We start from the raw sequence: 25,659 nt of genomic DNA, 5'->3' as shown, positions 1-25,659 counted from the left end.
ACCCAGGCTGGAGTGCAGTGGTGTAATATTGGCTCACTGCAACCTCTGCCTCCCGAGTTCAAGCAATTCTCCTGCCTCAGCATCCTGAGTAGCTGGAATTACAGGTGTGCACCAGCACACCTGGCTAATTTTTATATTTTTAGTAGAGACAGGGTTTCACCATGTTGGCCAGGCTGGTCTCAAACTCCTGACCTCAAGTGATCTACTCACCCTGGCCTCCCAAAATGCTGGGATTACAGGTGTGAGCCACGGCGCCTGGCCTCCAGCTGACATCTTGACCTCAACATTATGAGAAACCCAAAATAAGAACCTAGCAGCTGAACACTTCTTTAATATAAATGGTTAAATTTTGGAGTAATTTGTTATGCAGCAATACTGACCTTAATGACCTGTATAAAAGATGAAATAATACTAGGAGTAAAGGAAATCATAAATAGCCCACAAAGCCTAAAATATTTACTGTCTGGCCCTTTATGGAAAAAGTTTGTTAGCCCATAGAAAACAACTTAATCTCAACCACCACAACAATCATCACTGAGATGTGATGTTGTGTGAGTACTAATATAGATGCGTATCTCAAACTTCCTTAATTTTTTATTTTCGAGACAGAGTCTCACTCTGTTGCCCAGGCTGGAGTGTGGTAGCACCGTCTTGGCTCACTGCAACCTCTGCCTCCTGGGTTCAAGTGATTCTCATACCTCAGCCTCCTGAGTAGCTGGGATCACAGGCATGTGCCACCACACCCGTCTAATTTTTGTACTTTTAGTAGAGATGGGGTTCCACCACGTTGGACAGGCTGGTCTTGAACTCCTGACTTCAAGTGATCCACCCACCTCAACCTCCCAAAGTCCTGGGATTACAGGCATGAGCCACGACACCTGACCAAAATACATACAATTTTAAAGGATGTATTCCCGAGGCAGGAATTATGTCCACTACTACTAGCCCTGAATTTATATTCTTAAATCTCCATGATTAGAAGCAAAAGATTAGACAATAAAGCAACCAAACATAATCAAAGAGCCTCTTTGATTTCCTCTTCAACATCCAAGGCTGAACATCCCAGGAAGGCTCTTATTGGTTCAGCAGGGTCACCTCCTCACACTTGGGGCCAATAGCTCAGGGGCTGCAGGTCCTACATTGGCTGAGCCAGCAGAGAGTGGGGTATGAGCTGCTCTTATTGGATGCTCACATCATCCAAATCATGCATAATTGCAGATTATTAAGATCTGTGTTTCTTTAAAAGAAAGACTTTTGACTGGAAAAGAACACAATTGAATAAATCTCAGTGAAATAGAATAAAAACTTGAGTCCAGAGAGCTTGGTAAGGGGATGGTTTCTTGAAATTTTTGACATATATTTCTGTGCTTTTTTTTTTGTTTTCATTATGTATTAATGTGAATTCAGTAAAAGCTTGTGATTTTTTATTCCAGTAACACTGTTTCCCCAGGAGTCCTGCTTATAGTATGTTATTCACAGTGGTTAAAACTGTATCCCTTAGTCTTAAAACAAAAACAAAAACAAAGAATAAGAGCATGCTTGCTCACTTAGTCTCCTTGTTTGTCATGCACCCACTAGGTTAATAATCAAATATACTCATTGCTCCATCTAGCCTTTTAGCATCAAGCCCTGTTTTTCTCTCTACTTACCAGATTGATCTGTCTCAATCACCTCTGCACTCTCAGGCAAATTATAATGCATTTTTAATATTCTTTCACTAATGTTTCTGTTTGCTTTCTGAATTTACAAGAGCAAAATGGCAAAAACACTATGGCTGTCTTCATGAATTTGATATATTAAAATGCCTTTTTGCATAATACAATGTGAATGAGACCAATATGCTAGAGTAATTTTGGTAAAACATTTGTGTGGCATACTGACAGACCTTGGCATTTTGAAGCAGCATGATATAAATTAAGTGACTTAATGAAATTTTTTTTTCCCAAACATGTCCACAGCTCTTTCTCTAAATACACACGGCTCTGAAAAGAACCTCGGTATCCCAAAATTTTGTCCCAAATGTGTAAGTCAATCATGTGGTAACTCTTTGGGCAGTTTACTTGCAGATGATTTTGTTGTCGTTTTTCCAGATCTCCTCTGCAGTGAAATCCTTTTTCAAGTCCTTTTATAAGATTTTTCTAATACACCAGGTCATGATAAATAATAGTCTTGATGAGAGGGCTCAATTTTTCTGAATCCTGACTCTAATTATGATAATGCTAGTATTTTACCATGAAACAAACATTGAGTAACTCAGCATATTAGCAAAGGAAGTTAAATCATGTACTGAGATTAACTGAAGATTACCCTTTTTTTCCTTTAACATCATCAGGTGAATCTTATTTGTATTTTACTGAAACATCTTTATATTTTGGGATGAATTCTGCTTTGTCCCTTTTTGTTCATCATTAACTATGATGCCCGATATAATTGGTAATATTTTATGTAGGACTTTATATTCTTGTTTATAAATGTGACTGGTCAGAACTATTTTTAGCATGCTTTCTTTACATTATTTTCTTTACATCAAAATGATATTTTTTCCCTTCATAACCTGACACTGCTCCATTAAGAGAAAAACATACCTGTTCCTTAATGGCCTGACATGAAGTGCTTTTGGAATTCTGGCCTTTTGGGATGGTAGCTCACTGATGACCTGGATTTCTTCCATTCTTCTTATTCTTTTATTAAATTTCTTTTGCAGGGAGAAGACTGGGTTTAATTTCTGTAATTTATATTTTCCACAAGTTCATACATTTAATCAATATATTCAGTTGTATTATTATATATATTTGAAAGTGACATCCTTTCCATTGAATAATATTTCACGCATGATTCCCCTTTTCTCTCTAAGGAGGTTACTTAGATGTTTAGTTTAGTAACTTTTTACAGCCAAGAACTCCCATATTTATCCACAAATTATACAATTTAAAGTATATTTCTAGGACCTAAGTATTGTCAAGAAAATGATTTTAAAATTGTTTAATGGTTATGAATATTTTACAATTTCATAAATATTCCTGGTTTGTGTGTGTGTGTGTGTGTGTTTTCTTTGTTTGAAGACCATAGTTTTGTCATCTTTCCTTTTTCTGAGTCACTGAGGTTTTTGATCAGAATTGGAGGCAGTGGTTTGTCAGCCAGGTCTCTTGTTTTCCACAAGCTCCTCTCCCATGTGGGATAATTCCTACTAAAGCCACAGTGGCTTATCCCAGGGTAACATTAGATTCTGGGTTAGTGGACGAATGGCCCGAACGTGGCCAGCATCATTCCTCTGGAATCATGGACCTGGTTTATGGAGATCAGAATCTTTAAAAAATCGAAGCTCAAATTGCTGCAATTTAGCTGCTGTAGATGGTATCTTCAAAATGCTCTTGGTGGAGCCTACAAGAAGCTTTCAGTCAGCCTGATCATTTCATGCCTTCTTACTGAACTGTGCCATGCAGAGCTATCCGATCACATTTGCCATTGTGTGGTTTATTGGCAGGGTTTCCTCAAATTACATTTCATCTAATTAGATACTGTGTGTATACCCAGTACTTCATTTGAATACAGAGCCCATACATGGGCACTACCCTGTTACCAACTACTATCTCTTTCATTTCAAGGTACTGAAAAACAATGTCCGTCATGGCTGATCATTCTTCTAAATCTGACTTTACCAAAAAGGGCTTTATGAAAGTCATTTCCAAAACACAGAAGGGAAAGATGCGAAAAGAGATGCTATGGAGACAGTTGAGTAACTGTCTATATTTACATATATGTTTACAAGGTTCAGAAGCAATCTCATCCTGATATCAGCACTACATTAAATTCCTTGGGCATCATGAATGATTTTCTTATCAACATCTTTGAGCACATCACCACCAAGGCTGGCTGCCTGGTTGCTACACTAAGCACTCCACTATCACCTCCAGAGAGATCCAGACCACACGAGCCTGATGTGTCTGGCAATATCCGCAAGCACACTGTATTCAAAATCAAAGGTAAGAACGATTATACTCAATAATGTTGCATTATACCACTTTACTAACAATTTAGTTCTTTTAGTTATTTTTCTAGATCAGCCATTCATGGTACCTGTAAGACGTTATCTACATTTTTCATTCTTATTCCCTCACAAATATATGCTGAAATTTTCCAGAGATACATTATATATTATATGGCAACAGATTATTTGCAGGAACATATATAAGAATTCAACAGACTTCTATTAGAATAAACATTAAAGAGATTTTCAAATAAAAAAGTCCATCTCCTTATGACTTGTTTTAGGAAACATATTTTTCATATAAATTCACAATTTAGATTTACAGGATGTAATGGATATTTTATTGTAAGTTTAAAAGGAATTAATGTAAATATATTAAAAATTTCTGTTTTACTATTTAATATAATAAATATTGACAATATGACCACATGAAATTTTAAAGCTTCATTATTTTTAAACTGAAAATAGCCTCTTTCTCAGTGGTTTTGCCGCAAGAGGGGAAGGCCATCCTTTTCCACATCCTCACCATACAAAATTCGTTTGCATATTTATAGACTAGAATTATTTCCATTGCTTTAAGTTACTAAAAGCATACATCTTTTAGTTCTATAAAATTGCTCCCCTGGAATTAGAATCAAACAACCCAGAAGGGTGTTCTATAGATAACACCTAATTTTCCTTTGAAGAACATTTTTCCTATAGTTTTTCTGTTTTTGATAAACATTAATTTCAAAGTATGGTTATTCTTGATCACAAAATAAGGCTAAACTCATTAGATTTGGCTTGTTTATTTACATAGGTGCAGCAGAAATCCTATTTGCTATATAGTCCTTCTTCAGTATCCATTGCTGAGAGTTTTCATAATGATGACCACATTGGACATTTTTACTGTATTAAAATATATATATAACATAAAATTGAACATATAAACAATTTTTGGTGTACAGTTTAGTGACATGAAATATATTCACATTGGTGTGTAACCATTATCATCTGTCTCCAGACTTTTTCATCTTCCCAAACTGAAGCTATACTCATTAAACAACAACTTCCCATTTCCCCCACAGTCTCAGTTCCTGATGACCACATTCAACTTTCTGTCTATGAATTTGACTACTCTAGGTGCCCCATATAAATGGAATCATACAATATTTGTTTTTTGTGTCTGGCTTATATCATTTAGCATAATGTCTTCAAGGTTCATTGATGTTATAGCATGTGTTAGAATTTCATTCCTTTCTAAGGCTGAATAATACTCCATTGTATGTCTATATCACATTTTATTTATTTATTCATCCCTTAATGGACACTTGGGTTGTTTCCACCTTTTGGCTATTGTGAATAATGCTGTCATTGACCAGTGGCATACAATATCTATTCAAGCTCCTGCTTTCAATTATTTTGTGTATATACTCAAAGTAGAATTGATAGATCCTATATTAATTGTATATTTAATTTTTGAGGAGTTGCCATGCTATTTTCCACAGTGGCTGGACCATTTTACATTTCCATCAACAATGCACAAGGGTTCCAATTTCTTTGCATCCTTGCCAATACTTGTTATTTTCTGGTGTTTTTTTTTTCCTCATATAGTAGCCATCCTGATGGTTGTGAAGTGGTATCTCACTCTGTGGTTTGATTTGCATTTCCTTACTAATTAATGATGTTGTGCATCTTTTCATATATTGGCAATCTGTATATCTTTTTTGGAGTGATAGTCATTCAGGTCCTCTCCTGACTTTTTAATTGGATTATTTGCTTTTTTATTGTTGAGTTGTAGGAGTTCTTTATGCATTCTAAATATTAGTTTCTTGTGAGATATGCGATTTGCAAATATTTTCTTCCATTGCATGGATTGCATTTCACTGTGTTGATAGTGTCCTTTGATGCACAGAAGTTTTTATTTTGATAAAATCCAATTTATTTATTTTTGTTGCCTGTGCTTTTGTTATCCAAGAAATCATTGCAAAATCTAATGTCCTGAAGGTTTCCCCCTATGTTTTCTTCTAAGAGTTTGATAGTTTTCTATTTACTTTTAGGTCTTTTTTTTTTTTTTACATTTTTTCTGACAGATTTTATTCAGAGCAATTTTGTTTTTTTGTTTTTTTTTTTTTAATTTTTTATTGGATTATAGGTTTTGGGGTACATGAGCAGAGCATGCAAGACAGTTGCGTAGGTACACACATGGCAGTGTGCTTTGCTTTTCTTCTCCCCTTCACCCACATTTGGTATTTCTCCCCAGGCTATCCCTCCCCACCTCCCCCTCCCACTGGCCCTCCCCTTTTCCCCCCAATAGACCCCAGTGTTTAGTACTCCCCTTTCTGTGTCCATGTGTTCTCATTTTTCATCACCCACCTATGAGTGAGAATATGCGGTGTTTCATTTTCTTTTCTTGTGTCAGTTTGCTGAGGATGATGTTCTCCAGATTCATCCATGTCCCTACAAACGACACAAACTCATCATTTCTGATTGCTGCATAATATTCCATGGTGTATATGTGCCACATTTTTCCAATCCAGTCTATTATCAATGGGCATTTGGGTTGATTCCATGTCTTTGCTATTGTAAACAGTGCTGCAATGAACATTCGTGTACATGTGTCCTTATAGTAGAACTATTTATAGTCTTTTGGATATATACCCAGTAATGGGATTGCTGGGTCAAATGGAATTTCTATTTCTAAGGCCTTGAGGAATCGCCACACTGTCTTCCACAATGGTTGAACTAATTTACACTCCCACCAACAGTGTAAAAGTGTTCCTTTCTCTCCACATCCTCTCCAGCATCTGTTGTCTCCAGATTTTTTAATGATCGCCATTCTAACTGGCGTGAGATGGTATCTCAATGTGGTTTTGATTTGCATCTCTCTGATGACCAGTGACGATGAGCATTTTTTCATATGATTGTTGGCCTCATATATGTCTTCTTTCGTAAAGTATCTGTTCATATCCTTTGCCCACTTTTGAATGGGCTTGTTTGTTTTTTTCCTGTAAATCTGCTTGAGTTGTTTGTAAATTCTGGATATCAGCCCTTTGTCAGATGGGTAGACTGCGAAAATTTTTTCCCATTCTGTTGGTTGCCGATCCACTCTAGTGACTGTTTCTTTTGCCGTGCAGAAGCTGTGGAGTTTCATTAGGTCCCATTTGTCTATTTTGGCTTTTGTTGCCAATGCTTTTGGTGTTTTGTTCATGAAGTCCTTGCCTACTCCTATGTCCTGGATAGTTTTGCCTAGATTTCCTTCTAGGGTTTTTATGGTGCCAGGTCTTATGTTTAAGTCTTTAATCCATCTGGAGTTAATTTTAGTGTAAGGTGTCGGGAAGGGGTCCAGTTTCTGCTTTCTGCACATGGCTAGCCAGTTTTCCCAACACCATTTGTTAAACATGGAATCCTTGCCCCATTGCTTGTTTTTGTCAGGTTAATCAAAGATTGTATAGTTGTATGCATGTTGTGTTGCCTCCGGTGCCTCTGTTTTGTTCCATTGGTCTATATCTCTGTTTTGGTACCAGTACCATGCTGTTTTGATTACTGTAGCCTTGTAGTATAGTTTGAAATCCGGTAGTGTGATGCCCCCCGCTGTGTTCTTTTTGCTTAGAATTGACTTGGCTATGCGGGCTCTCTTTTGGTTCCATATGAAGTTCATGGTGGTTTTTTCCAGTTTTGTGAAGAAAGTCAATGGTAGCTTGATGGGGATAGCGTTGATTCTGTAAATTACTTTGGGCAGTATAGCCATTTTCACGATATTAATTCTTCCTAACCATGAACATGGAATGTTTCTCCATCTGTTTGTGTCCTCTCTGATTTCGTTGAGCAGTGGTTTGTAGTTCTCCTTGAAGAGGTCCCTTACGTTCCTTGTGAGTTGTAGTCCAAGGTATTTTATTCTTTTTGTAGCAATTGCGAATGGCAGTTCGCTCTTGATTTGGCTTTCTTTAAGTCTGTTATTGGTGTAGACGAATGCTTGTGATTTTTGCACATTGATTTTATATCCTGAGACTTTGCTGAAGTTGCTTATCAGTTTCAGGAGTTTTTGGGCTGAGGCAATGGGGTCTTCTAGGTATACTATCATGTCGTCTGCAAATAGAGACAATTTGGCTTCCACCTTTCCTATTTGAATACCCTTTATTTCTTTTTCTTGCCTGATTGCTCTGGCTAGAACTTCCAGTACTATATTGAATAGGAGTGGTGAGAGAGGACATCCTTGTCTAGTGCCAGATTTCAAAGGGAATGCTTCCAGTTTTTGCCCATTCAGTATGATATTGGCTGTTGGTTTGTCATAAATAGCTTTTATTACTTTGAGATACGTTCCATCGATACCGAAGGATGCATTTTTCTATTCCTGCAAAACACATCATTGGAATTTTGATAGGGATTGAATATATAGATCACTTTGATTAGTATTGACATCTTAACAATATTAAGTCTTTCAATCCATGAACACAGAATGCATTTCCATTTATTTCTGTCTTTTAAATTTTCTTTCATTAATGTTTTATAACTTTCAGTGCAGATGTCCTTTGCCTCCTTAATTAAGTTTATTTCTAATTATTTTATTCTTTTTGATGCTATTGCAAATGGAATTGTTTTCTTAGTTTCCTTTTTGGATTGCTCATTGTTAGCATATAAAAATGTAACTCGTCAGGTGTGGTGGCTCACGCCTGTAATCCCAGCACTTTGGGAGGCTGAGGCAGGCAGATTACAAGGTCAGGAGTTTGAGACCACCCTGACCAACATGGTGAAGCCCCATCTCAACTAAAAATACAAAAATTAGCCAGACGTGGTGATGCGTGCTTGTAATCCCAGCTACTCAGGAGGCTGAGGCAGAAGAATCACTTGAATCTGGGAAGTGGAGGTTGCAGTGAACCAAGATCGCACCATTGCACTCCAGCCTGGGTGACAGAGTGAGACTCCATCTAAAAAAAAAATGCAACTGAATTTTATGTGTTGACTTTGTATCCTACAACACTGCTGAATTTATTAGTTTGAACAGTTCTTTTGTGGAATCCTTAAATTTTTCTACATACTAGGTAATGTCATCTGTGCACAGAAATAATTTTACTTTCTTTAAAATTTGAATGCTTCTTTTTCTTTGTGTAATTGTTTTGTCTAGAACTTCCAATATTATTTTCAATGCAGGTGTCTTGTTCCTGATCTTAAAGGAAAAGCTTTCAGGGTTTCACCATTGAATTTCATGTTAGCTGTGGGATTTTCACATTAGATTTTTAAAAGCCTCTTATTATTTGCCTATCTTGAGGCTCCAAAGGAAACTCAAGAAACTTTTCTCTCTGGATTTCACCTGCACCATATATAATTTGGGCCAATTCTTTCTTCTTGAGGCTATAAAACAATCTCGGAAGTCCTGATCTTTGTTTCTCACCGATAAGGCTGGGACCCTGAAAGCTGAGTACTAAGTAGATTTTCCTCAGGGGGCTCTCTACTTTAAATCTTAATTCTCTAACTGTAGCTGGTTATACTTGATTAAGAGAGCATCATTCTTATATTTCCAACACAGTCTTATTTGTATAATCAAATTTGCCAATTATTAATATATCCTGGCTAAAAGGAGGACAAGTTCTTATTGAACCTCTACAGATCACTATATTACCATGAAAAGTAGAATACCTAAATCGGATTTGTGAATTCTACAGAGGGTGGGGGTGTCAGAGAAAAAGAAAATTTGTAAATGTTTTGTTTCAGTTTACAAATGCCACATCTACTAAATTGTTATGGGTTAAAGATATGTAAGAAAGACAAGGCTGTGTTATAAATCCAGAACATAGAACAACATCAACAATATTAAACAAAAACTACAATAATCCCTAATCAGATAATTCAATCATAAATGATTAACTCTTGTTCGGATGGACTTGAGGTTAGCAGTCTCATGAATCCACCTGCTTCTCAACTGAAAAGAAATTCTGGACATCCTCAGTCTATTCGTATGGTTTTAAAGTTGTTGAAGCAGTGACTTCAGAAGCTAGCCAGGCACAGTAGCTCATGCCTGTAATTCCAGCAGTTAGGGAGGCTCAGGTGAGAGGACTGATTGAGGCCAGGAGTTAGAGACCAGCCTGGCCAAAAATAGACCCTCATCTCTGCAAAAAACAAACAAACCACCACCACTAACAACAAAAACACCTCAGCCTGGCATGTTGGTGCACACCTGCAGTTCTAGCTATGCAGGAGCCTGAGGCAGAAGAATTGCTTGAGCCCAGAAATTAGATGCTGCAGTGAGCTATGATTACAACACACTGCACTCCAGCCTGGGTGACAGAGCGAGACCCTCATCTCAAAAGAAAAAAAAAAAAAAAGAAGCGAGTACCTTTCATGTGTCAAAAGACGAATACATAGCATAGTTTTGTGGGGAGGGATACAGTTCCTTTCCAGCACCCTAACATTTTTGCATGTATTGACATGGGCCATGTAGGCAAAGCTCAAACCCCTGCTCATCTGAGTCTTGGAATAATACCTTTTTGGTTTTGCTTGAGCATGAGAGCAAGGCAAGCTTCTGAGCAGCTGTTAACCACACCATTTCTCACTTGCCTCCCTATCTAGCAGGAGACTATTATGAGAGTTTCTCATTGCCTCTTGGATTCTGACGAGGTGTGAGTCTTTCTGCCCTATTCCTTTGGGTTACAGCTGCAATCTGTGAAACTTTTTAGCTGCATTTATCTTTTTTCTGTGGTGGCAATATTCACAACCTACTGTGTTAGTTATCTTGAACTATACAATACATTGTTACTTGCTGTCAGTCACCCTACTGTCTAATAGAACACCAAACTTATTCTTCCTGCCTAACTGTAACTGACTACCCCAATTTGATCATTATACTATGTATTTATGCATTGAAACATCACATTGTAGCCCATAAATATATACAATTATCATGTGCCAATTATAAATAAAAATTAAATTTAAAAAACTGTGGCTGTAGTACAGCACTGACCTCTTAGAAACAGGATGTCCTCTCATGCATGTTGCAGTCATTTGGCACCTTTTGTTTTGCCCAATGCAAGCAACAATTTGTTACTAATTAAAAAATATGTATGTAAGTAATTAACTCTTTGAATCTGATAAGGGCTAATTGTTTCTTTACTGATCAAATCTATCACCCTGCTTAGTGTTGACGTCCATTTCCACGGGGCTCTGAGACAGTCCTCCTTTCTTGAAGAGACAAACTCTGGCCTGTGACTGATTGCAGGGTCTTCCGGTAAGCATCAGAATAAAACAAAAAGTATTTGTGGATGACAGAGGCTTAACACAGGGCTGTAGTTAATTTGTTGATGGTAATTTTCTAAAGTGAAAGAACTCATGCGTCTATAACAAGAAAAATGGGATCGACAGAAAATTTGGTTACTTTTGTAACACAAAGGTAGTAAAGCTAATCCACAAAGTTTTAAACACGATGCATATAGTCATTATACAGATTTTCAGTGAAGACAGTGAATATTACATCTGATTTACAGAAAAAAATATTAATATCATTTTTATAAAGGAAAAATATTTGAATTTTATAATTCAGGAACACACAATGTACATAATATATCATGAGTATATTAAGAATTCAGTAGTAATATATACCAAGAGAATATCAAGTTGAGATTCAGTAAGTCTTGAGTAGATCCTAAACATCTATAATTTAATAAAACTTCATAGGAAATATTTTACCAGTATATGTACAGAGGTTTAACTAGGTGTCATTGTGTAACTCGCAATTTTCACCAAATATTGTTTCTGAAATTTATCTACGTTCTAATTGCTGTAGCTTTAGTCCATTCATTTTTACTGTTATATCATATTCCATTGAATGATTTATCCAAAATAATCTGTTGATGGACATTTCAATTGTTTTCAGATTTATGCTATTAAAAAGATTAATTTTACCTGCTTTAAAACATACCAGTGGAATTATACAGTATTCCCTTTTTTGTGCTTGACTTCTTTCGTGTTTTTTTAATTTTTAAATTTTAATTTCTGTGGGTGCCTAGTAGATATTTATGGGTTCATGTTTTGATACAGTTATGCAATGTGAAATAATCACATCACAGAACATGAAGTATTCATTCTCTCAAGCATTTATCCTTTGTGTTACAAACAATTCAATTATACTAAATTACTAAATTAGACTAAATTACTTTAAAATGTATGATAAAATTATTATTGACTATAATCTTTCTGCTGTGCTACCAAATAGTAGGTTTTATTCATTCTTTCTACTTTTTGTACCCATTAACCTATCCCTCCTTCCCCTTCACCCTTCTACTATCTTCTCTAGCTTCTGAAAACCGTCCTTCTACTCTCTATTTCCATGAGTTTAACTTTCTTTTGCTCAGCATAATGTCTGTGAGACTTAAAAAACCTATCAAATGGCCAGGCAAGGTGACTCACACCTGTAATCCTAGCACTTTGGGAGGCTGAGGTGGGCAGATCACCTGAGATCAGGAGTTGAAGACCAGCTTGACCAACATGGAGAAACCCTGTCTCTACTAAAAATACAAAGTTAGCCAGGTGTGGTGGCGCATGCCTATAGTCCCAACTACTCTGGAGCCTGAGAAAGGAGAATCACTTGAATCTGGGAGGTAGAGGTTGTGGTGGGCTGAGATTTCGCCATTGTGCTCCAGCCTGGGCAACAAGAGGGAAACTTCGTCTCAAAAAAAAGAAAGAAAAAAGAAACCTGTCAACCAAGTACAATGTGGGGACCTTGTTTGGACCATAATTGGAACAAACCAACATATGAAAAGCATCTGTGCAACAATTGATATTGATATTAATGAGTTACTATCAAATTTTTACTAGGTGTGACAATGGTATTGTGATTATGTTAAAAAAGCTCTCATCATTTAGAGATTCATACTGAAATACTTTTGGGTGAAAATATATTATTTGCTTCAAAATGGTGGAGGTGGGAAAATGTGGAGCATGTGACTACAAATTGATAAATCTTGGAATTAGGTGATGAGAAATGGGTGTTTAATAGATTATTTTCTCTACTTTTGTATATATTTGAAATTTTCCACAATAAAAAGTTTTTTTAAAAGAGTGGTGCAGAGATCATTTTGTACAAATCTCCTTGTATACCTCTGCCAGGTGTTTATATATATCTATGGGTCCATTTGAGGTGTTATCAAATAGGCACCGTCTGCTAGATAGGACCGAAATTTTTTACAAAGTCTATATGTATGGCAGGTCACAATCCAACCAATTGTGTATGGAAGGTCTCATTGGTCTACATTGTTCATCTAAAGAGGAGGATGAGTGCCTGGTTTCAAACACAGGCTTTTTAGTTGAGCACATGGGGATTAAGATAGCAGCTTAGTGCTATCCTACTCATACCATCAGCACCAGGTCTTTTCTTTATTGTCAATGTAATTTGTTCGTTTTTTTCTAGACCTGCCCCATTGCATGAGTCATTCCAGAGGGTCATTTAAGCTCATAGATTCACAGTCTCCTCCCTTAGGGCTGCCAGATTTAACAAATAAGCATACATCCAGGACACCCAGTTGTATTTTAATTTCAGATAAACAAAACAGTATTGCATCAGACTAAAAATTATTTATTTTTTATCTGAAATTCAAATTTAACTGGCTTGTAATAAATTCAATCTGGCAGCTATACACATGGAGGACTCTGTGAAGTAGAACCAAAGGGCTCCAGTCAACAGCCCCCACTGAGCTCCCAGAAGACACCCCCACCAGTTGTCATTCATGTGAGTCAGGACTCTAAGATAACTCAAAGTGTAGCCTCCAGATGACCACAGCCCAGGTGACAGATACCACATGGAGCCAAAAACAACCAGCAGAGCTCGGTCAACACACAGAATCCTGAGACATAATAAGCAGCTATTGTTTTGGGGTGTTTTGTTAAGCAGAAATGGATATTCAAAACATGTTATTTGAGTATACTCTTTCTATCATTGGATAATGTAGGTATTTCCTTATTCTAAAAGCCTTGGTAGGACTTTGTTATAGTTTTAGATACAGTCTGTCTGTGGGTTAATGTGTGAGCATAAATTTCTGAACATTCCATCAATTCCTTCTTGAAGGAATTTCCAAGAAAATTTTTCTGATGTATGATTTTCATTCTACTTTTGGAATTTAGAAACTAATTCCTATCCTTTTTCATAAGATGAATCTCCACTGTAATCATGCTTGTGAAGGGAGTAAGAAAGTGTTGCTATAAATGGCTCCATGGGCCACATGGAGAACTATATCGTCAGAAGTGTGCTTGGTGAGCATACAATCAGAACAGAGAGGTATTTATTCACTTTGAGAAGTATTCCTCAAAGAAGGTGTTCTGGAATATTTTCCCCTGCTATAGGGATAGGCTTTAGCAAGGAAGTCATTTCCTTGGGCACACAAACTCCCTCAGCAGATAGCAGATGGAATATGCATTTTAGTTCTTGATGTTTGTGGCTGTCCCATTGTAGCACTGCTAGGTGGATAAGTCTGTCCAATTCCTTAGTTCATTAATAGGAAGCCCACATGCCAGCACGTCTAAGACACGTTCTCCAATCTCATCTTTATAGGGAATAAAATTGATGTACTATTCTCCGTATGCTTTTGCCATAACTCTTAGTTGATTTAGAGCTCAGACTTGGAGTAGGAGTTATTTTGAAGGCCACTTAAAGAACCAAGCAGTTTGGAGCAATATCATAGAAACAGTTGGGAAGCCAGTGAGACCCAGAAAAAGGAAGAAGAGTTCGAGCCTATTGAAAGACCCACTCCTGAGGGCAGAGCAGAACAGATTTTCAAAAAGTTGATACATAATATTGTACATATTTATGGGGTACATGTAATATTTTGTTACATGCATAGAATATGTAATAATCAAGCCAGGGTATTTAGGGTATCCATCACCTCGAGTATTTATCATTTTTAGATGTTGGGAACATTTCAAGTCCTTTATTCTAGCTATTTTGAAATGTATAATACATTGTTGTTAGCTATAGTCACCCATCTCTGCTATAGAACATTATAACTTATTCCTTTTGTATCAAGAGTTTTAAAGGGAAAGGGGCTTTGGCTGTGCAACCCATGGTTCTCCTTCTCAACTCACTAATCAGGTAACTAATTCCTGTGAGGAGTGAGTGTGCAGAGAGAATGGAATTGTTTTTTGTCATGGATGTCCTACGACATGGATGAAAATATCAGAAATGGAGGATAAAAATCCCCCAGGATAACTCAATACAGATAGTCCCTGACTTATGATGGTTAAACTTACGATTTTTCCACTTTATAATAGGTTTATGATATATTAAATGCATTTTTAATTGTATTTTCAACCTAAAGATAAGATTGTCAAGACATAGCCTCATCCTCAGTTGAGGAGCATCTGTATATGATTCCATTGAGTAAGTTTCTGCTTACTAAATAAGTATAATATTCTTGTCCTGCTTCCTTGAAATAACTCTGAGATTCCCTAAATGACATATTTTGGTGTCTGTAGGTCATTCAGTCACGTGATTATAGGGAGTCTCTTAGTTTTCTGCCACAGATGGCTAACTGCTTAGCATGATCTGTGAGTTGTATCTGTTCCCCCTCAGAGGGCTAGCTCATCACAAAGAGCCGTAGGATACCTCCCTGGGTCTCTGTGTACTGATGATACTCCCCTACTGTCACTTTTAAGCAAATAAAGTTCCTGACAACAGAGATATGCTTTGTTTCCACACCTCCAAAATTCCTCTACTGCCCGGGTCCCAGCCTAGTTCCTCTAATTATTATTTTAAGTTTTCTCAGGTGGTGGTCTGAAGAAGGTGTTTCGCTTTCAGGGAATGGCGAAGGCTTGGAAGGGAGGGTCGCGCGGAAGCATTTTCGGTGTGGTGGACAAGTTTGCGCATTGCGGTTACCATAGTAACCTGACGTCATTTTGGCGACCGTGACAACGATGACGACTTTTTGATGGAGACCAAGTTGGCCTAGTGAGAAATTCAGGGTTCCGTCTTCAGGTGTTTAGACTCAACTGTTGCTGCGGGTACTCTGCGGTGTAGAGAGAGGAAGGGATCCCGCATTCAAGTTGCCTTGTTCCCGCTTTGAGGCAAGTTGCCCTTGCTGTCTGATGAGGCAGGGAGAAGTAGGACTCTCTTGGCCCCAATGAGTGTGGTGTCCTGCTCCAGGGATGTCCCGGAGCTACTTTCCAGGTAAAGGCAAGGTGCCAAAAAATGAGACAGGTAAACACCCTCTGTGAGCCTAGCGTCTTCCTCTTTGAAATGGGGATAAAAATGCTCACCCACAGGATTGCTGGAATCTTCAGTGATACAGTTGCAAGCCTGTAGGTAGCCCTGTGGTTATTGTGGGATGGTGAATGTGTGAATTCAGACCTCTTATTTTTAATTCAAATTTGTTGTTAGGAGATAGATACGAAAAGGAGAAGAAAAAGGCCCCGGTGAGAAACTTATTGTACCTTTGGTTGTTTTGATCACTACCCAATTGTATCAGTGTCATTGCTCAGTTACTCAGTGCCTAGCTTAATGCCTGGCACATAGTTACTCCAAGAATGTACAGTGATTACTGGATTCTGTCTGTCCCTGTGCAGCTCTTCATCAGGTGATTGAGCTCATATCAGGTGTCTGCAGAAGGTAGGTTTTGAGGATCTGGGCCAGGATGGCTGCTGAAACTTCTACTCCAGATTTGAAGGGCAGCAGTCCTAAGGAGACCCCAGCATTTCCATCCCTGGTGGGATATGACACCTGGCTCAAGTGAGTTCATAGATCTGGACAGAAGCATGTTGTGGAATAGCTCTGCGAGGTTTATAAAATAGCCTACAAGCAGAGAAACTCCTTTGATCTCATAATTGGAGAAGAGGTTTAGCAGGTGGAATTTCCTTCCATAGGCAGCTATGTGCTTTGTAGTAGCTTTTGAGGCCCGTGTTAAAGATGCCTTTCATTGTCACAAAGCAATGAATAGTTCATTTGGGGAAGCAACTTTATGTCTAACATTTATTTGCAATAAATTTACATATATTTTCTGCCTATATAAATAATCATCAGTGATTCCTATGTATCTCTCCAATGGATATGGAAATATGCAGCTGTTAGGTCTTCCTAGCAATTTGCGATTGTTATATAAATTATTTCCTGGTGACCATGGTATTTTTCCATCCTATAATAATTTTTTTAAGACAGAAACTTTGCGTTACTTAAAAATATCAGTTACTATACCTTAATAGTTTCAGAAATAAGAATTGCCCTGTAATTCACTCTATTTTAATGATACTAAGCCATGTTCCCTAAAATTAACAGTTACTCTTAAGTGTCATCATCATGATTTATTTAGAATGTATTATTTTTATTTTTATTCTTCAAAAGGAAATGAACATCCACTTTTCTGAAAATATTTAAATATTGCAAGTTATTATTATGGTTATAGGTAGTGCAGAACAATTCCTTCAGACATAGTAAGGATCTATTAATATAACAAGAGTGTAGTAATGGGAATCCTTTGGCTCATTCATTTAATTGCATCAAAAACTTAGGATTATACAAATGTATTTCAAATACTCTCCTTGAGCCATTTTGATATACAGTACACTGTACATGTTTAAAATATATAGTTTAATAAGTTTAACATGTGTATGCTCTGGTGAATCTAATATTATAGTCAAGGTAATGAACATATTAATCACCTCAAAAAGCTTCCTTATGCCCCTTTGTAATTCTCTCCACCTACCTGTCTCTAGCTTCCCTCTCCATGCCACCCTGTTTCATTCCCGGACAACCACTGATCTCTTGTTACCATAGATTAGTTTTTGTTTCTTGCTCTTTTATGTAAATGGAATCATAGGAATCTTATTCTCTTTTATCTGACTTAATTCATTCGTTAACAACAACAACAACAGCAATAAAAATGACTGAGGCAAGTGTCTCAATCCCTAGAGGTTTATCGAGCCAAACTTTGAGGACATGCCTCAGAAAGTTGCAAGTCACAGGAGCATCTGTGACTTGCGCTTCCCAAAAAAGGTTTTGGGAGCTCAGTATTTAAGGGCAGAGAGCAAGTAGGAGTGAAAAAGCGAGGAAGGGTAGGCAGTGAGGCAAATGGTTACATTCTTGTGAGGCTCTAATTAGCACTCAGTAAATCTGAGTTTTACACAAGATAAGGCAAACACTTGAAAGAGAGGGGAAAGAATTAATTATATATTCGTTTTAGGGTACAGGGAAGAGTGATTGACCTTGTCTTGGTTCTGGGAAGATAAGCTTGTAACTGACACTGTCAGTATAAGATTTAGCAGAACTCAGTTTTAGGAGTTAAACTTAGGTTGCAGCCCTAAGATTACAATTAGCATGTGCTGGTTTTATAGGGGGATATGTATCCTGAAAGATTTAGGGGCTAGCAAGGAATTTCCTTGTGACCAATATGTGAGGGAGGCTATCTGAGGAGGTATAATGCCTTTTGTGGGAATCTGGCTTATGTATTATGTTGTGACACAGGGTCATGAAATTACAGCTATCTGGGGACAAAGGTTGGCAGTATTGCACAATTCATTTCCCAGGCTTAACTTTTCCCTTGGTGTGATGAATTTGGGGATCCTGAGATTTCATGTTATTTTACATATTTGATCTAATTATTTTTAGATTGATCCATATTGTTGCATATATGAATAGTTCCAAATTTGTTCATTTACGCTTTGGATGTTGCTGTTGGTGTCATATCTAAGAAATCTTCACTTAAGCCAAGACTGCAACAATTTTCTCTTGTGTTTTCTTCTTGAAAATTTATAGTTCTAGCTTTTTAATTTAAATTTTCTTTTAAGATCCACTTTTAGTTTTTTTTATCATGTGTTACATAGGTTAAAGTTTATTTTTATTAAATAAACCTGTTCCAACACAAGTTGTTGAAAAGATAATGTTTTCTGCCCTGAATTGTCTTTGCATCATTGTCAAAAATCAGCTGTTTGCGGTGGCTCAAGCCTGTGATCCCAGCACTTTGGGAGGCCGAGGCGGGTGGATCACGAAGTCAGGAGATCGAGACCATCATGGTCAACATGGTGAAACCCCATCTCTACTGAAAATACAAAAAAAAAAAAATTGGCTGGGCATGGTGGCGCGTGCCTGTAATCCCAGCTACTCAGGAGGCTGAGGCAGGAGAATTGCCTGAACCCCGGAGGCGGAGGTTGCGATGAGCCGGGATCGTGCCATTGCACTCCAGCCTGGGTAACAAGAGCGAAACTCCGTCTCAAAAAAAAAAAAAAAAACCAACAAAAATCAGCTGTTCATATATTTGTGGGTCTATTTCTGGACGCTTTGTTTTTTCACATACATTTCTACCTTGAAGGGAATACTTTACTCTTTTGCTTAATGTAAGTTTATAATGAAGCTTAAATCAGGTAGTGTTTGTCCTCCAACTTTGTCCTTTTACAAAGTTGTTTTTCACAGTTTAGGTCATTCGCATTTCCACATGATTTCTGGAATAAGTTTATTGATTTCTTCTTAAAAATGTATGCTATGATTTCTATTGGAGTTGCACAGAATCTATACATCAGTTTGAGGAGAGTAAGTATCTTAACAATTCTGTGTTCTGACTTATGATGATGCTATTTCTCTACATTTATTTAGGTCTTCTTTAACTTCTCTCAGCAACGTTTTGTGGTGTTCATTGTACAGGTCTTAAACACATGTGGACAGATTATTCCCATGTATTTCATACTTTTTGATGCTATTATAAATGGCAGCATTTCTCTTTTTTTGGCTAGAGTGCAGTGGTATGATCATAGCTCACTGTAGCTTCGGTCTTCTGGGCTCAAGTGATCCACCCATCTCAGCCTACTGAGCAGGTAGGACCACAAGTGCATGCCACCATGCCTGGCTAATTTAAAAAAATTTAATAGAGATAGGGTCCTGCTTTGTTGTCCAGGCTAGTCTCAAACTCCTGGTCTCAAGAGATCCTCCCACCTTGGACTCCCAAAGTGCTGGGATTACAGGCATGAGCCATCATGCCTGGCCCAATGGCAGTATTTTTAATTGCAACTTTAATGTTATTATATATTTACTGAATCATTAGAAGCTGAGTATTTAACACTAGCAGCTGGGGAACCTTTTTGTTGAAAGCACAGTCTACTCTAGGATAGAAAAGATGCTTAATACCTAACGTCTGTATTAGTCAAGGTTCTCCAGAGAAACAGAACCAATAAGATACTTATTTTAAGGAACTGGTGTATGTGATTCTGGACACTTGGTGAGTTCAAAATTTGATGGGGAAAGCCAGCAGGCTTCAGACTCAGGAAAGAGTTGAAGTTAAAGTCCAAAGGCAGTGTACTGATAAAACAGGAAGAGCCAATATTGCAGATGAAATCTGAAGAGTGAGCTGGCAGAATTCCCTTTTCTTTGGAGGATATCAGCTTTTTATTCTATTGAGGACTCCAGCTGATTGAATGAGGCCCACCCACACTGGGAGCGCAATCTGCTTTACTTAGTCTGCCAATTTAAATGTAAATTTTCATCCAAAAACACCCCCACAGAAACATCCAAAATAACATTTGACCAAATATCCGGGCACTGTGACCCATCGAATTTGACTCATAAAATTAGTCATCACAACACACATTTGCCTGTATTTCCAGTATCAGCTTTTAAAGGTAATTGGTAATACACTGAAACCAGGGAGAAAAATGTCACCGAGACATTTTCTACAGGTCATTTCCAGAAAAATGAATTGCTAAAATAAAATAGTTTTGTAGCTCTCGACTTTCTGTGTGTGGATAGATTTTAACTGTGGAGTTTTCTTTTTATACTCCCAAACGAATCCACCTTGATGAATTTATGGATTCTTGAGTGATGAGAAATAGAGGGAGAGAGCATGTATGTATGTGTGTATTTAGGTATATATGAAGGTGTATATTGCAGAAGCTGCCAGGAATGTTTATTGTGAGAAAAAATTGAGGTTAATTACTGTGCATCATGTCAGTCCTATTCAGTTCTTAGCACATGTTAGGAATAAGATCAAGGAGTCTTTTTTTGTTTGTTTTGTTTTTTTTCCCTCCCAGCTTTCCTTGGCCAGCATGGTTACCATGGTGACTCAGTGACTGCTATGGGATTTGGTGCAGACTGAAAATCTATTTATGATTCTTGTTTGAATCATTTACTACTGTGATCATTGTCAGGGTTGCTTTTATAATATAATTCTGTCACTTTGTTTAGATTTGTTAATTGAGATTTGACTGTTGGATGTGTGTGTGTGTGTGTGTGTGTGTGTGTGTGTGTGTATATTTTTTTTTGAGATGGAGTTTTGCTCTTGTCGCCCAGGCTGGAGTGCAGTGGCGTGATCTTGGCTCACTGCAACCTCTGCCTCCTGGATTCAAATGATTCTCTTGTCTCAGCCTCCTGAGTAGCTGAGATTACAGGTGCCCACCACCATGCCTGGCTAATTTTTGTATGTTTAGTAGAGACAGGATTTCCCCATGTTGGCCAGGCTGATCTCGAGCTTCTCACCTCAGGTGATCTGCCTGTCTCAGGCTCCCAAAGTGCTGGGATTACAGGCATCAGCCTCCCAAAGTGCTGGGATTACAGCTGTCAGCTGCCATGCCCAGCTATTTATTTATATTACTTTGATTCATAGATTCCTGTTTTGCTCAAAGATATAACTTTTGTAATTGTAAATATTTATTTTAATGCTCACATTATTCCAGAATTGACCAGTAAAAGCCCCTCAAGTTGACCTCAGTCTATTTGATGCCTTCCTGGAATTCCTGGAGCATGTATTTTGCTCTCTGAGCCTATCTCCCCATAGGTAAAACGGATATAATGATGCCAGCCTCAGAACATTGCTCTGATGATTTGAAGAGTGCAAGTCTGAACATAACAACCCACCACATGTGTAGTATCTAGTAGGCCTTAAACAAATTTTAGTTGTCCATTCCCACTCTCCTTCATTCTGTCATTGTAATGCTGCTGACATTAACACAGTAGCACGATGACTTGTGCCTGTAATCCCAGCACTTTGGGAAGCTGTGGTGGGCAGACCACTTGAGGTCAGGAGTTTGAGACCACCCTGGCCAACATGATGAAACCTCGTCTCTACTAAAAATACAAAAGAAAGAAGGAAGGAAGGAAGCAAGGAAGAGAGGGAGGGAGGGAGAAAGGGAGGGAGGGAGGGAGGGAGGGAGGGAGGGAGGGAGGAAGGGAGGAAGGAAGGAAGGAAGGACAATTAGCAAGGAAGGAAGGAAGGACAATTAGCCAGACGTGGTGGTGCACTCCTGTAATCCAAGCTACTTGGAAGGCTGAGGTGGGAAGATTGCTTGAACCTGGGAGGCAGAGGTTACAGTAAGCCAAGATCGCACCACTGCACTCCAGCCTAGTTGACAGAGTGATACTCTGTCTCAAAAACAAAAACATGATAGCATGATTACCAGAGAGAATATTTGGAAATGTAACACCAAGCAGTGATAATATTATTAAACTTTATTTTTTTTAAAAATATTTCATCAACAAATGTCCTATATACTTAAGTTGTGCAATGTGATGATTTGATATACCTATACATTGCATAATGATTATTGCAAATTATAACACATCTGTCACCACCTGTGCTTTATTCTAGATTCCCAGAACTTGTTCAGCTTAAAACTGAAAATTTATGTCCTTTGATCAACACCTTCCTATTTCCCTGACTCCCTAGCCTCTGGCAATCACTGCTCTATTCTGCTTCTATGAGCTTGACCTTTTAAGATTTCACATATAAGTGAGATCATGCAGTATTTTCTTTCTGTGTCTGACTTATTTCACTGTTAATGTCTTCTAGGTTCATCGATGTTGCTGCAAATGACAGTATTTCCTTCTTGTTTCTGAATTACATATATATATATATGCACACACACATAATATGTTACATATAATATATATGCACACACAGACAGAAACACACGTTCACATGCAACCACCACATTTTTTATATTCATTCATTCATTGATAAACAGTTAGGTTTATTCCATATTTTGGGTATTGTAAGTAATGCTGTAGTGAACATAAGAAAGCAGATATTTCTTCAAGATACTGATTTCATTTTCTTTGGATATATACCTTGAAATGGGATTGCTGTATTGTATGGTAGTTTGATTTTTACTTTTTTTTTTTTTAGAAACCTCCATACTGTTCTCCATAATGGCTATACCAAGTTACCTTCCCAGCAAGAGTGTACAAAAGTTCCCTTTTCTGTACATACTTGGTAACACTTGTTACCTCTTGTCTTTTTGTTAATAGCCGTCCTAACAGCTGTGAGGTGATAGCTCATTGTGGTTTTGATTTGCATTTCCTTATGATTAGTGATATTGAGCACCTTTTCATATACTACACCTGTTGGCCATTTTAATGTCTTCTTTGGAAAATATCTATTCAGGTCCTTTGCTATTTTTTACTGAGTTGTTTGTTTTTTTGTTTTTTGTTTTTTTTTACTATTGTCTAGTGTGAGTTCCTTACATGTTTTGGATATTAACTATTTTTCAGTTATATGGTTTGCACATATTCTCTCTAATCCCATAGGTCGCCTTTTCATTTTTCTGTTTCCTTTGCCATGCAGACATTTTTTAGTTTGATGTAATTTCACTTGTTTATTTTTGCTTTAGTTGCCTTTGCTTTTGGAGTCATACCCAAAAAATAATTGCTAAGACCCATGTCAAGGAGCTTTTTCCCTATGTTATCTTCTGGGAGGTTTGTAGATTCAGATTTTATATTTAAGTCTTTAATACATTTGAATTAATTTTTGTATGTGGTATAAAACAGTGGTCCAATTTCATTTTTTTACATGTGGATATTCAGTTTTTCCAACACTTATTTATTGAAGACACATTCCTTTTGTCGTTGTTGTATATTCTTGGTGCTCTTGTCAAAGATTAATTGACCCTGTAGTGTGAACTTATTTCTTGGCTCTATTCTGTTCTATTAGTCTGTGTGACTGTTTTTATTATGCCAGTACCATGCTGTTTTGATTACTATACCTTTGTAATATGGTTTGCAATCAGGGAATGTGATGCTTCCTGCTTTGTTCTTTTTTCTCAAGGTTGCTTTGGCTATTCAGCATCTCTTGTGGTTTCTTACAAATTTTAGGAATGTATTTTCTTTTTCTCTGAAAAATGTCATTGAAGTTTTGATAGGGATTGCATCACCTCCTTGGTTAAATTAATCCAAGGTGAAACAGATCTTTCACCTCCTTGGTGAAATTTATTTCTAAGTATTTTATTCTTTCTGATTCTATTGTAAATGAGATTGATTTCTTTTTCACATAGTTTGTTGTTAGTATATAAAAACAACAGATTTTTGTATGTTCATTTTGTATCTTCAACTTTGCTGAATTCGTTTATCGATTCCAACAGTTTTTGGTGGAGCCTTTAGGGTTTTATATGTATAAGATTATGTCATGTGCAAACAGATAATTTAACTTCTTCCTTTCTGATTTAGATGCTTTTCATTTCTTTCTCTTGCCTAATTGTTCTGGCTACGACACCCAGTATTAAAGTTGAATAGAAGTGGTGAGAGTGGGTATCCTTACCTTGTTACTGATCTTAGAGGAAGCTTTCAGCTTTTCAGCTTTTTACCATTGAATATAATGTTAGCTGTGGTCTTGTCATATATGGGTTTTGTGTGTGTGTGTGTGTTGAGGCTCATTTCTTATATACCTAATTTATTGAGAGTTTTTATCCCGAAAGTAAGTTGAATTTTGCTGAATGCTTTTTATTCATCTATTGAGATGATCATATGGTTTTTGTTGTGCATTCCATTAAGGTCATGTATAGGTTTGCATATATTGAGCCACCCTTGCATCCCAGGTATGAATGCCATGTGATCATGTTGAATGATCCTTTCAATGTGCTATTTAATTTGGTTTGCCAGTATTTTGTTGAGGATGTTTGCATCTATGTTCATTAAGAATATTGACCTGTAATTTTCTTTTCTTGTAGTGTCCTTGTCTGGCTTTGTTACCAGGGTAATACTGGCCTTGTGAAACGAATTTTAAAATATTCCCTTCTCTTCAATTTTTGGGAAGAGTTTGAGAAGAATTGGTATTAGTTCTTTAAAACTTTGGTAAAAATTAGCAGTGAACCATCAGGTGCTAAGCTGTTCTTTGATGCAATACTTTTTATTACTGATTCAATCACCTTGTTCATTCGTTTATATTTTCATACTTTCTACTTTTTCATGATTTAGTCTTGGTTGGTTGTATGCATCTAGGAATTTATCCATTCTTTTAGGTTACCCAATTTGTTGCCATATAGCTGTTCACAGTAGTCTCTTATAAGCCTTTGTATTTCTGTGGTGTCAGTTGTAATATCTCCTCTTTCATTTCTGGTATATATATATATATGTATTAAGACAGAGTCTTGCTCTGTCAGGCTGGAGGGCAGGCGCGTGATCTTGGCTCACTGCAACCTCCACCTCCTGCGTTCAAGCAACTCTCATGCCTCAGCCTCCCAAGTAGCTGGGATTACAGGCATGCACCAACATTCCCAGCTAATTTTTGTATTTTTTGTAGAGACAGTGTTTCACTGTGTTGACCAGGCTGGTCTTGAACTCCTGGCCTCAAGCTATATGCCTTCCTCAGCCTCCTTACATGCTGGGATTACAGGCCTGAGCTACCACGCTGGGCCCATTTCTGAATTTATTTATCTGAGCCATCTGTTTTTACTTTGTTAGTCTTGCTAAAGTTTTGTTGAATCGTTTTAATCTTTTTGTAAAATTCACTCTTAGTGTTGATCTTTTC

The 25,659-nt window shown here is 37.4% G+C and overlaps 1 protein-coding gene across 11 annotated transcripts in view; it reads left to right on the top strand.

The window, feature by feature from the left end:
- Positions 1-15,867: 15,867 nt before the first annotated feature.
- Positions 15,868-25,659, top strand: part of RAB40A (RAB40A, member RAS oncogene family) — a 56,219-nt gene continuing 46,427 nt past the window's right edge. For 8 of the 11 annotated variants that reach the window (XM_078363838.1, XM_078363842.1, XM_054251206.2 and 5 more), the window contains exon 1: positions 15,868-16,012. The gene's annotated coding sequence lies outside the window, so the exon portion shown is untranslated. Of the gene's footprint in view, positions 16,116-25,659 lie in introns of all 11 variants that reach the window. The other 3 variants (XM_078363844.1, XM_078363841.1, XM_078363845.1) reach the window with 1 other exon arrangement.

This window comes from Callithrix jacchus, chromosome X (assembly GCF_049354715.1).
Source record: "Callithrix jacchus isolate 240 chromosome X, calJac240_pri, whole genome shotgun sequence".
Classification (NCBI taxonomy): domain Eukaryota; kingdom Metazoa; phylum Chordata; class Mammalia; order Primates; family Cebidae; genus Callithrix; species Callithrix jacchus.
This window is presented reverse-complemented; position numbering and strand designations above follow the sequence as displayed.